Raw genomic sequence first — 12,138 nt, 5'->3', positions numbered from 1 at the left:
TTTGTATTCTGTATTTTGTTCCTCGTGTATCACTATTGGTCCTTTTGTGAAGCGCTCTGACACCTTCGGGTAAAGTCCGCGCTATATAAAATTGCATAAATAACTAAATAAATAAATAAATAAAAGCAGTGTCTGAGGTAGGAGGGGGGTCCGCTGTCCCTTTTGGGAACACTGTGACTCTAGTGCTGCCCAACGTCGTTTATAGCGGAAGGCCCCCGACATGGCCCTTGAGTGTAATTAGCTCCTTGGGGTGCTTGCAGCAAAGTAAAGAATCCCTGCAAGGGAATCTATGTGGCACAGGGATGAATTCAGTTAACATGACCTGGGGGACTTGAGTTCTTGCACTGAAAATTCTGAAACAGTGGAGTGGATGCCCTGAAAGAACAAGTGGTGGTGGATGAGTTGAATCTTCCCTAGTTACCTTCATGGTCACAGTGTGACGCCTTGAGGCTGGTAAGGATTGAGCGATAGGCCACCCAAAAAATAAATTGCCTCCGAGATCAACCCAGGGGAGCGAAGTGGATCCCACCATCCAACCACCCGACAGTAGTACGCAACAACATGGGGCAAAGAACCTGAGGGACCTAATTGCAACACTTCATGACACAAAAAAACACACTGGAGACCAAAATTGAAGGTGTGACTGTCGAGGTCAACCTACTCTGATCATCTGTGCTCAAACTTGATGACGTTGGATTCTTATCTAGATTTTTAACCTCTGCTTACCAACCTTAAGAATCCTCGGCTGACTGGATCCTTATTATCTTCTAAGAAGTGTAAAGGGGAGAGCACCCACTCATTTATATCTTTTATTAGTGACCACATCAATCCAATTCAAGAGGACTACTGACTACAAAAATAAAGTTTTGCAGATTTATTATATAGCCAGAAACAACTGAACATACAAACATCTCAGCAAGAGATAGAGAAAATAAACGGGCACTAATAAAAACATAATCCTACGCAGGAGTCTTATCCGACTCAGAATAAGCAAGATTGTTAATTCCAAAAGCATCAGGCAAACAATGACAGTCCCTATTTGAATCTTTGACTGTATTGACCTAAAGAGAAAAAAGATAATTAGTCCATCCCCACACTACCTCTGAAGTGACATCCCTACTTAGCATTATTCCCAGGCAAAAGAAAAATGGTGTCAGCAGTGAAGACTTCCTCAGAAGTACACTCACTTTGCATAGGTTAGTAGCCAAAGCTACAGAGCTCGTTCTAAGATGCTCTTTCTCACTTCCCCTCTAGTTCTCATCCGCTCCACCCTTGGGGTACTGTCCCTAATACAAAATTTCAAAACAATAAAACACGCCCTTCGCACACCCCTTCGGGCAGGTCTCCTTCCAGTGATTTTCCATCAAAACTCTGACTCCATCCAAAAACCATTGAAGGGTTCTTGGGTCCCAGACACCTTCTCCGCTTACAGTATCATATCTGCATTCCAGTATACTCCCATGGCGCCTTCTCCTACCATCCTAACTCCTAAAACAAAGAGTTATTCCTTGCACCTGCAACAGAAAGCCTGTGAGCAAATCCACAGGTCCAGAAGGAGCAATATTAGATTAGTATGTGTGCCTCAGTGGCCGCATGACTCCAGCATGGAACTTTTTGTTGCCAACTGGATCCTAAACACTCTTAAGCCTAAGGGTCTCTCCAACTTTTTCTGTGTAGAAATACCCCATTGGGCACAAATACCTGCACCAAAATCATCCCTCACATCCAGGAACAATCATAGCCCTTATCTTCAATCAAAGAGTCAGGGATGTAATCCTTCAGGCAGCTAGAAAGCAGGGCCAAGTCCACTTTGAGAATAGGATGGTACACATCTTTCCACAATTTGTTCTTTGATAGTCTGAGAAAAATGACGTAATTTTGATCCCGTAAAAAGAGAACTGCAAGACTGTGGAATCAAATATAGGATGTTATTTGCAGCAAAACTCGAGAGTAATGGCAGACAGTGAAATGTGGAACCTCCAGATGCCAGAAGAAACTTCAGTTTGTTTGGAGGGATGATGAGTGGCCCCTACACTAAACCAGAGAGCTCAGGCAGAAGATCGAAAATCCCAGAGAAGATAACTGAACAAGAACCTTCCATAAAGTGTCTACCAGCGCGATGAAGCAGAGACAAGTGTGGCCCATCGAAGGAGCATGACATAAACAATGATCGGCAATGAGCAGCTACCAGGATGATTTGGAGGCGTGAGAGAGAAAACTGGAAAAGCCTGAGTTCCAATCGGCAGACTTATTCAGGACTGGTACAGAGGTTTGCTTGTTGGTTGAGGGGTTTTGCCTATTCATCCCGCACTACGGTAGTGGGATCACAGACTTTACTCCAAGGATTAAAGGGTAAGAAACTTGCACATGACTCATACCGGTCACTATCATGAAAGCCCGACCATATGAATGGGATATGATTTGTATCATAGCTCGAGGTAACTTAGGGTGGGTGATTGTGGGGCTGAGGGTGACATTTATTAATGTCACAGGTCAGCAGCATTACTTGTGTTATTTTGTAGGTTACAGGCATGCAGCATATTATGTATGGGAGGGTGACAGACCTGCGAATTGGGGAGGCAGGCAGTTTCAGGTGGGGGACAGATGGGAGGGCTAGAGGAAAAAGATACAAATGTATAGTTAGGGAAGTGCGGGAATGGAAAGTACATGATTTGAAAGAAAAGATTTCCAATGATTTCGTCGAAGAAGCACACTTAAATATATTGTCCTGCAATGTAAATGGGTTGGAGTAGTGCACAGATATATTCAACTACATTGCCCAGACAAAATTATGTTGCACGAGACACACCTAAAGAAAAAAGTTTGGATACGTTTTAAACACCACTTTGCAGGGAGGATTGCGAAATTTCCTCTAATTGCATTAATCAAGTACATGTTTGACAAATGGTACATTTCAAAGCAGGGACTTCACTGAACACTGGAACAGATATCCAAATAGGGGTTCCTCATTCACCAAGCGTTAGGAAGCCATACATAGGAGGGTGCATTTTACAATACAAGAGGCAAGTGTTCACACCAAGTAGAATTTTAAAGAAATTTCTAGGGATGTTTGGGAATGCTCCACCAAGAAGTTTATGCAATAGATTGTCACACATAGTGCGATTTTAAGTATCCAGGTACCATTATCTTGGTTAAAACCTAATTGGAATTAGTTGCCTGTTGGACTGTCAGCTCAGATTGGGGATCTGCTCCCAGAGAACCTTAATAAAAAGCTGTTGTTGTGCTTCTAAGTAACCTAGTCCAGTTGTACCTCGATGATTATTTAGCAACAGTAACAGCAAATGATTCATTTTAAAGCACTCTGAGGCCTTCTTTACAAGTGGGTCAGAAAATTCCAACCCTTGTGCAAACCCATGTTTGTGCAAAGGTCGGAATAGTAAGAGATGAAAACATTATCACTCTCTGTGATTGCTGGGTGTAGTAAAGTCCACAGCCCCCTTAAAGCTTCGCAGATCAAACCTTACGAGATTTCATAGGAAAAATGGACAGGTAAATGCTGCCTATCCCTGTACTGCTAGTTTCTTTTAGCTGTGATCTACATGCTTTACTCATTGGTGATTTGTTTGCAACTGGCATCTCGGAGAAAAGGTGTACCAAAGGCATGAGCTCATGAAGGGCATCAGATAAAGCACCCATAAGAGGTGCGGAGCTGGTACATTTTTTATGAGGTGCTCTACAGGGTTGCAACTGCGCTTCTTATTGTTTTCTCAACCTTGTGTTAAGGTACCAAGGAATGTAAGAAGTGTAATTTTGCAGGTAATGATTGACAATTTACAATTTGTGCCCAACTTAACATAGTAAGATGTTTACTGCCCTGCATCCTTCTGTTCTCCCACTAATGGTGTCCATATGGCCCAGTACTTCCTGCAGAGATTAAACAGCTCTCTTTATGCGTCTGTGGAAGAGTATATCTTCAGTCTGAATTCTACTGAATTCTCTTCTGCGGTTGAATGACATAACCAAACATGGCCTTACCACGCATGTAATGCCACTCATTGACCGTTACAATGCATGGCATTACATCGTGGACTTTTACTATGCTTTTGTGGATATATATATTGCTGTAAATTTGTTCTGTAACTTTTGAAAAATTAAGGTCCAGAAATAAATGTATATCTGGACTGTTGTAGCTGCGAGAATCTTGTGGGAGCACCAGTTCAGATATAGAGCGTCCTGATTGGCCCAGAAAGCTTTTATCCTGTCCGGAGAACCCAAAAAGAGCCCTCTTTGGAACAAAATATGTAAAAATGTCAGCATTTTTCCACGATCCCCGTGTGGGACCACTTGGAAAGCGGTTATTGGCCTCGGATAGCCTATCCCCCGGGTCCAAAATCCATAATGGTAGGGGGATGTGCAGCCCCCCTTCCTGAGCCATTATAGGCCTCATGGAGGCCATCCCCTGGACAGCCATTGGCCTGTATCAGACCCTTCAAAGTTAGCAAATCTCTCATGGGGTATGAAACTGACGTGAGTAAATAAATGGGTACTGAAAATGTTACTTACGTTATGGAAAGAGTTACTTTGTACCACACTGTTTGCAGTGAAACTCTTGTGCGAAACACACCACAGAATAATATGAAGTATCTATTAAAAACCATGTTCACTCTATGCAAAACGTCTCCAAGGAGACTCTATTCAATAAAATACCCTAGGTCTGAAGGTGCTAAAGGTCATATGACCTGCAGCCTCCATACTGTGGGGAAAACTTTACATATAGCCTAACCTCTGAAACGAATTATGTACATAGGTTAGTACCTGGTGCACACAGGTTTCTCTCTTATGAAGAAATTGTCATGCTGAGATGAATCTGCCTAAAAACTCAAGGTTGCTTACAATACTTAGCCCCACATGTGTCAATTTTGGAAACCGCGATTACCTAATTGCGATTTTCTGTGAATCGCATCTAGGTAATAGCTATTCCTAATGTATGAAACTCCATAAGTTTCATTTAGCGATTCCTAGTGTGTCACAAATCGACCTACCTCATGATTATTAATGAGATAGGTCGCAATTTGTGACCCATTGGGAATCGTTAAAATCACAGAGATGGTGACCTGCTGGGTTACTCTGTGTTAGTGTGTAACTGCCTGTATGGATAAGTGAATGGGTCTGTCAGTGGCTCTATGGATTCGTGAGAGTGTGTGTGAAGGGCTGTATGGGTGACTGAGTGTGTGTATGTCTGTGTCTGTGAGTGAATGCATATGTCAGTGGTATATGGATCAGTAACTGGGTATGTGAAAGGCAGTATACAGTGGCGTCACTAGGGGGGTGCGGGGGGTGCGGACCGCACCGGGTGACAACATCCAAAGGGGTGACACCATGGTCTGTGCCAACAATAATCTTGGCCGGTGGCCGGGTAAGGTTTGACAGACAGTAATATTATTTAGCATTTTGGTTTCACGGAGTCCGTGACACCAAAATGCAAAACAATATTTCTGTCTGTTGAACCTTACCCGGCCGCCGGAATTATTGTCCCAATTAGCATCCGGACGTCAATGACGTTCGAAACGTCACTCGCGTCATGACGTGGCTCCCGGACCTGACATTTTAAAAATCCAAATGCTACATGCTCCCCAGAAGTCCGGCCTCCTTGCTCCAGGCAACGAGGGCTCCTGTTTCCTGCCCTTGGCAATCCGAGCACAGAGCAGCATATTATCCTGGGAGGCGGAATGCTGAAGAAGAGGCAGCGCTGCCCATGCATGTCTCCACAGTGACGGATGGCTTTCTCCGAGTCCTGCCTGCCTCTCCTAACGCTCCAGGGTGAGACATTCAGAGGGCCCCTCCCCCAACCCTTCCTTCAGTGGCGAGCCTCGAGCCCCAAAAAGTTTATTTATTATTTTTTATATATCGCGGACTTTACCCGAGGGCGTCAGAACGCTTCACAATAGGAACTCTGTTACATGATGATTAGAAAATAACAAGTGAACAAATTACAAAAGCAAACGTTAAGTTACATGAGGCAAAAGTGACAATTGTGAGCCAACAAAATACATGAGGTTGGTAGCAAACGGTGCAATACAGGAGGAAAAAGTGACATGTGTACAGGTTACAAGAGAAAACAGTACAATTAGAGGTATAATACTGCATAATCTGGCAGACACTCGAGCACAAGAACAAACGTTACGTAGGCAATGGTGGCACTTGTGCAAGTATCTAAAGCAAACAAAATGTGAGAGGTAGCAAACAGTGTGCTACGAAAGAAAAGTGGCGTGCTAAACACTCTAAGGCCTCAAAAATCTTACCCGACCCAACACCAAAAAAAGGGGAGGATGGATTCCGCCCCTGAGATTCTTGCGATGCGGGCAAGAGGAATCATTTCAGGAAAACCAAAGGAAAAAGAAGTCCCTGCAGGCTGAACTCTGGCTAACCGACCCAGGAAAGTGAACCAGGGTTTTGCAGCGCCAGGTGCACGCTTGTCTTCCTCTGCAGCTGGTAAGTGCACCCCCATTCTTCCATTCGCTGTGTTTGAAAGTATGCCTTTTGAGGATTACAACCTGTGCTCCTTGTGTCTGAGCGTGCGATATACCCAGTAAACTGCTTTGGTCTGTAGTTGTGCTATTGTGTGCAAGTGTAACGTACTGCCCACTGGCTATGAGTTGCACATGGGTGTCATGTTTCCATAAGTTACTGTGCGCATCTTTCTGAGTCCGTGCAGACGTAACATGCTATGCCCGGAAACAGTGTACTCCTGAACGGGCATGTAGGGTTCTTGTGCTGCCAGTAAACCTGTGTCTAACTGGGCATGGGTAGACTGGTGCCATGCCTAGTGTGTGTGTCCTGTACTGTCCAGGACATGTGTGTAGCTGCACATGACACGCGGGTGCCATGTGTATTTTAGTCCCTTTGTAAAGCTGTGTAAGGGTATCTGGGGGGCATCATGGATTCATGATGTAAGTCATGAGGGGGTGACACCATGAGTTACCCGCACTGGGTGACACCAACCCTAGTGACGCCACTGGCAGTATAGGTGATTGCTGGGGTATGTGATTGACTGTGAGTGAAGGAATGTAAGATTGGCTGTATGGGTGAGTGTGTGCTTGTGTACGTGACTTTAGGTGACTGAGTGCATATTAGTATCTGTACAAGTAAATGAGTGAACTAGACCTAAAGGACGCCTACTTTCACATTCCAATACATCCTGCGCACAGGAAGTATTTAAGGTTTGTCATACAAGGACAACACTATCAGTTCAAAGTCCTTCCATTCGGGGTCACAACAGCACCACGAGTGTTTACAAAGTGCTTAGCAGTAGTGGCAGCACATCTCAGAAGACAACAAATACATGTCTTCCCCTACCTCGACGACTGTTATGTTATGTTATGTTATATTTATTTTTGTATAGCGCACGGCTACTCAAAAAGAGTGTCCCAGCGCTTTGAGTAAGGAGAACTACAGCACAATAACATAACACAGTAAAAAAGAAAGAGGGAAACAGAAAGAGAGAACAACGGGACGGCCTACTGGGTAAACAGCCAGGTTTTGAGGCCTTTCCTAAATGCAAGTAGGCTGGTGGCTCCCCGGAGTGTGAGCGGCAGTGAGTTCCACAACTGTGGCGCCAGCAATCCAAAGGAGCGGCCTCCCAGGCGGGCTCTCTTCACTCGCGGGACAGCCGCAAGGAACAGAGATTCTGACCTCAGAGAACGAGCCGGATGGTAAAAGGCAAGTCTCTTTTGGAGGTACTTCGCTCCCACCGCATGGAGGGCTTTATAGGCCAAAGTTAATGCCTTAAAGGCAATCCGTTTGCGGATGGGAAGCCAGTGCAACGTCTGCAGCAAGCCCGCAGCACTGGCTCGTCTGTTCAGACCAAAAATGGCCCTCGCTGCAGCGTTCTGCACGACTTGGAGCCGCTGTAGCAGATACTCTGGCAGGCCAAGGTAAAGAACGTTCAAATAATCTAACCTAGAGCCGATCAGAGCCTGCACAGTCAGCTTCCTATGCTCCTCAGACAAAAGGGGTAGAAACCTCCGCAGCATCTAAAGGAGGCCGAAGCAAATGCCCGTCACACCAAGGATCTGGGATTTCAGCGTCAGCCCCCTCATAAAAGCAAAATCGTTTAACCAGTGTGCACAACACACAAAACAAACAATTCAAACACTGCACAACTTAGGGTTTACGATAAACTACACCAAGTCGCACCTAGAGCCTTCGCACGTTCAACAATATCTAGGAGCTACTATAAACACATCTGTAGCTCTAGCGTATCCCAGTCAAGCCAGGATTCAAAGTATTCAGAACTTAGTCTCCCTTTTTCAATGCCAGCACTCTCTACAAGCCAGAGTGTTTATGAAATTAATAGGCATGATGGCGTCTTACATCTTTATAGTCCCTCACGCAAGACTGCAAATGCGCCCACTACAAGAATGTCTAGCACAACAGTGGAATCAGGCTCAAGGTCAGCTCACAGACCTGGTGTTGGTAGACAGCCGTACATATCACTCTCTGCAATGGTGGAACACCAAAAACTTGCCAAAGGGACGGCCGTTCCTAGATCCAGTTCTACAGATAGTGCTCACGACAGATGCATTCCTCACAGGATGGGGAGCCCATCTCTTGCATTATACCACACAAGGTCAGTGAAACAATCAACAGAAACAGTTCCACATCAACCATTTAGAGCTGCTAGCAATTTTCCTAGCACTCAAAACTTTTCAAGTACAAATCCAAAACAAAGCTGTCCTAATCCGGACGGACAGTATGACAACCATGTATTATATACAAAAACAGGGGGGACACACTCTCTGCAACTGTCCCAACTTGCAAAGAACATTTGGAGATGGGCTATCCCTCAAAACATACATCTGACAGTAGAACACCTTCCAGGGATTCACAACCAGATAGCAGATCTGTTAAGTCGCCAGTCACAACAGATTCACAAGCAGGAGTTGCACCCACAAGTTCTTCAACCATTCTTCCAAATGTGGGGGCATCCACAAATAGACCTGTTTGCCACCCATGAAAACTCAAAATGCCCAACCTTCGCCGCCAGGTTTCCACACCCACGGTCGGAGGGGAATGCAATATGGATGAACTGGTCAGGCAGATTTGCAGACGCTTTTCCGCCTCTCCCACTCATTCCACTAGTAGTACGCAAGCTCAGACAACAGTCTCTCAAACTAATACTAGTGGCCCCCACCTGGGCACGTCAGCCGTGGTTCACCACGCTACTAGATCTCTGACTGGTTCCACATCAGAAATTACGGCTCACACCATCCCTGCTAACACAGAACCATGGAGAAATAAGGCACCCAGAACCAAGCCAACTGAATTTGGCGATCTGGCTCCTGAAGTCCTAGAGTTTGGTTACTTAAACTTACCACCAGACTGTATGGATATAATTAAAGAAGCTAGAAGACCCACTACCAGAGCATGCTATACTGCTAAGTGGAAACGGTTTTCAATATACTGTAACAACAATCGCATTGATCCTCTGGATGTTTCCATCCAAAATATCATTTGCTACCTTCTACATTTACAAAGGTCCAATTTGGCTTATTCTTCCATACGTCTGCATCTAGCAGCAATTGCAGCGTATTTACAAAATAGACAACATCTATCTCTCTTTAGAGTACCTGCATTAAAAGCATGTTCGAGGCATATGGGCTGCAGATGGTACATTATGAATAGATCGCCATCTGGTGTTGGGCTCGGATGATTGCACTTGTTTTTCTCTTGGAGAGTCTTTTGTAGACTGGTGACTCCTCCTTTGGGTGCTAGTGCGCATGGGCATCGGCTCCATCCTTAGATTGTTTTTTTCCGCCATCAGGTTCGGATGAAGATCGAGGCGCTCCAGATCGTCTTCGAGAAGAAGTGATATTTCGGCGCGTATTCCCTTTCCAATTTGACGGTATTGTTATCAAACGCGATTTCATTTCCATTCCGACGCGTTTCGACTCCAACAATAAACATTTTCTTCTACGTCGACGAACGGGAGGCCTTTCTCGACGTAGTCCAGCCCGGAGTCCATGGAAAGGACTCCATTTAAGAGATGTCCAACGTGTGGTGCTAAGTTCCCACACAAGGACCTACACGAGGTGTGCAATCTCTGCCTATCACCTGAACACGAATCCAGGGACTGCGAAGCCTGCGCAGCATTCTCCTCCAAGTCGACGATTAGAAACCGTCGAGCTCGAAGACACGAGGTTTCGAGAATGCAGTCGGAGGCAATCCCGGAGCTGTTCGAAGACCAGCATCTCGAAGAAGAAGAGGAACATGAATACAAGTCGGGGTCGGAAGTGGACGAGTCTGATGTCGAGGAAATCGACGTTCAACAAACCGTGAGTGACGACGTCCCCTTACCAAAAAACCAACCCCGTGTGGTACCGACCCCGCCTTCGAGCCCGGTCAGACCACCGAAGAAAGTTTCCGACGCCCCGCCTTCGGGCCCGGCAACGAAACCAAAACAGAAACCTAAACTCTCGGCATCCCACCATGTCGGATCCGAGAAACGGTCGACATCGACATCGACACCGAAGCTCCATACAAAGGAAAGCTCGGCATCGAAACATTCCATGTCGAAACCGAAACATGCTTCGACGTCGAAGACTCACTCGACACCGAAAAAATCGGAATCGAGCAGATTCTGGGTGCCGAAAACACAGAACATTGACGGTCAGAAGCAAAGGCACCTTGCGGAACCAAGAACTTCGGTACCGACACAGGAGCAGCAAACAGATCCAAAGCAAAAGACTTTGTTTATCGATCCGTATACTGGCAAAGTAGTGACAAAATCACCGAAAAAGAGGAAGAATGAACAGCTAGATGACAAAGCTCTTCCTCCTAAAAAGAGAACAATGGGGATGAATACAACTCCTCCTCTTTCTCCTCGGCCTAGAGACACACCCTCTTCTCCTATTCCTCACACTATGCCAGCTATTCCTCCACCTTCTACACCAAGACCATCTACACCTCAAACAGATGAAGACAGCGATACAGGGGAGGGAGAACCTCATGGGGATGATGACACTATCCCAGATGAGGAAGACCCATGGGAGAATTATGATGCAGGGTCAGATGATGATAACAACCCAGAATTATACCCCTCAAAACCTTCACCACCTGATGATAACACAGGTTTTGTGCAGTTGATTAATAGGGCAGCAAAATACCATAAGGTAGATCTACATACAGAACCTCAAATAGAGGATTTCCTATTAGAAACACTACCTGCTGCACAAAGAACATCAGGCACTCTACCTATGCTGAAGGGTCTTCTCAGTCACACAGCAGATATATTCAAAGACCCAGTGAGGGCTAGGGTATTAAACCCAAGAATTGATAAAAAATATATGGCAGCCCCAAAGGACCCAATATTTATCAAAGGACAGGTACCTCTGGACTCGCTTGTAGTTACAAACGCTCGTAAAAGAGCTAACTCATTATCTACAGGAGAAGCTCCTCCTCCTGATAAGGAGTCAAAGTTAATAGATGCATCGGGCAAAAGAGTAGCATCCCAAGCAGCAAACAGCTGGCACATAGCTAATACACAAGCGCTACTTGCACGCTATGATAGAGCGCATTATGATGAGTTAGAAAAACTCATCACACATCTCCCTAAGGAACATCAAAAAAGGCTGGTTCAGCTTATACAGGAAGGAAAGATAATAACCAACACTTCCATTAAGTGCGCCTTAGATGCGGCAGACACTGCAGCAAAATCCATCCATGCATGGCTTAGGGTCTCAGGGTTCAAATAAGAAGTACAAACATCTTTATTGAACCAACCTTTTGATCAAAAAACACTTTAAGGCTCAGGTACAGATGAGACTTTAGAAAAGATGAAAAAAGACACAGAAACGGCTAAGTCAATGGGAGCGGAGCATTACAACAGCCAACTCAAAGGGGTTCCTTTCGTAGGTCCACCTATAGAGGGGGCTAAAAAAATACAGGCACAAGTCCGCAATCTACCTCTTTTACACCAACATCACCCAGAGGTAATTCAAGAGGCAGTTACAAAGGTAACAACAACAAGGGTAGAGGTCGCGGAAATAATAACAACCGCAACTCCCCGACCCCAAAACAGTGACTTAATACAACTCCCCCCAGACCATATAACACCGGTCGGGGGACGTCTATCACAGTTCCTACCTGTCTGGGAAAACATCACATCAGACAGGTGGG

General features: G+C 45.3%; 1 protein-coding gene across 1 annotated transcript in view; it reads left to right on the top strand.

Annotated features, from left to right (window-relative positions):
- Nucleotides 1–12,138, top strand: part of LOC147701800 (sacsin-like) — a 183,996-nt gene that overhangs the window by 109,757 nt on the left and 62,101 nt on the right. The window lies entirely within an intron of this gene.

The sequence above is a fragment of the Lissotriton vulgaris genome, chromosome 7 (assembly GCF_964263255.1).
Source record: "Lissotriton vulgaris chromosome 7, aLisVul1.2, whole genome shotgun sequence".
Classification (NCBI taxonomy): Eukaryota; Metazoa; Chordata; class Amphibia; order Caudata; family Salamandridae; genus Lissotriton; species Lissotriton vulgaris.
This window is presented reverse-complemented; position numbering and strand designations above follow the sequence as displayed.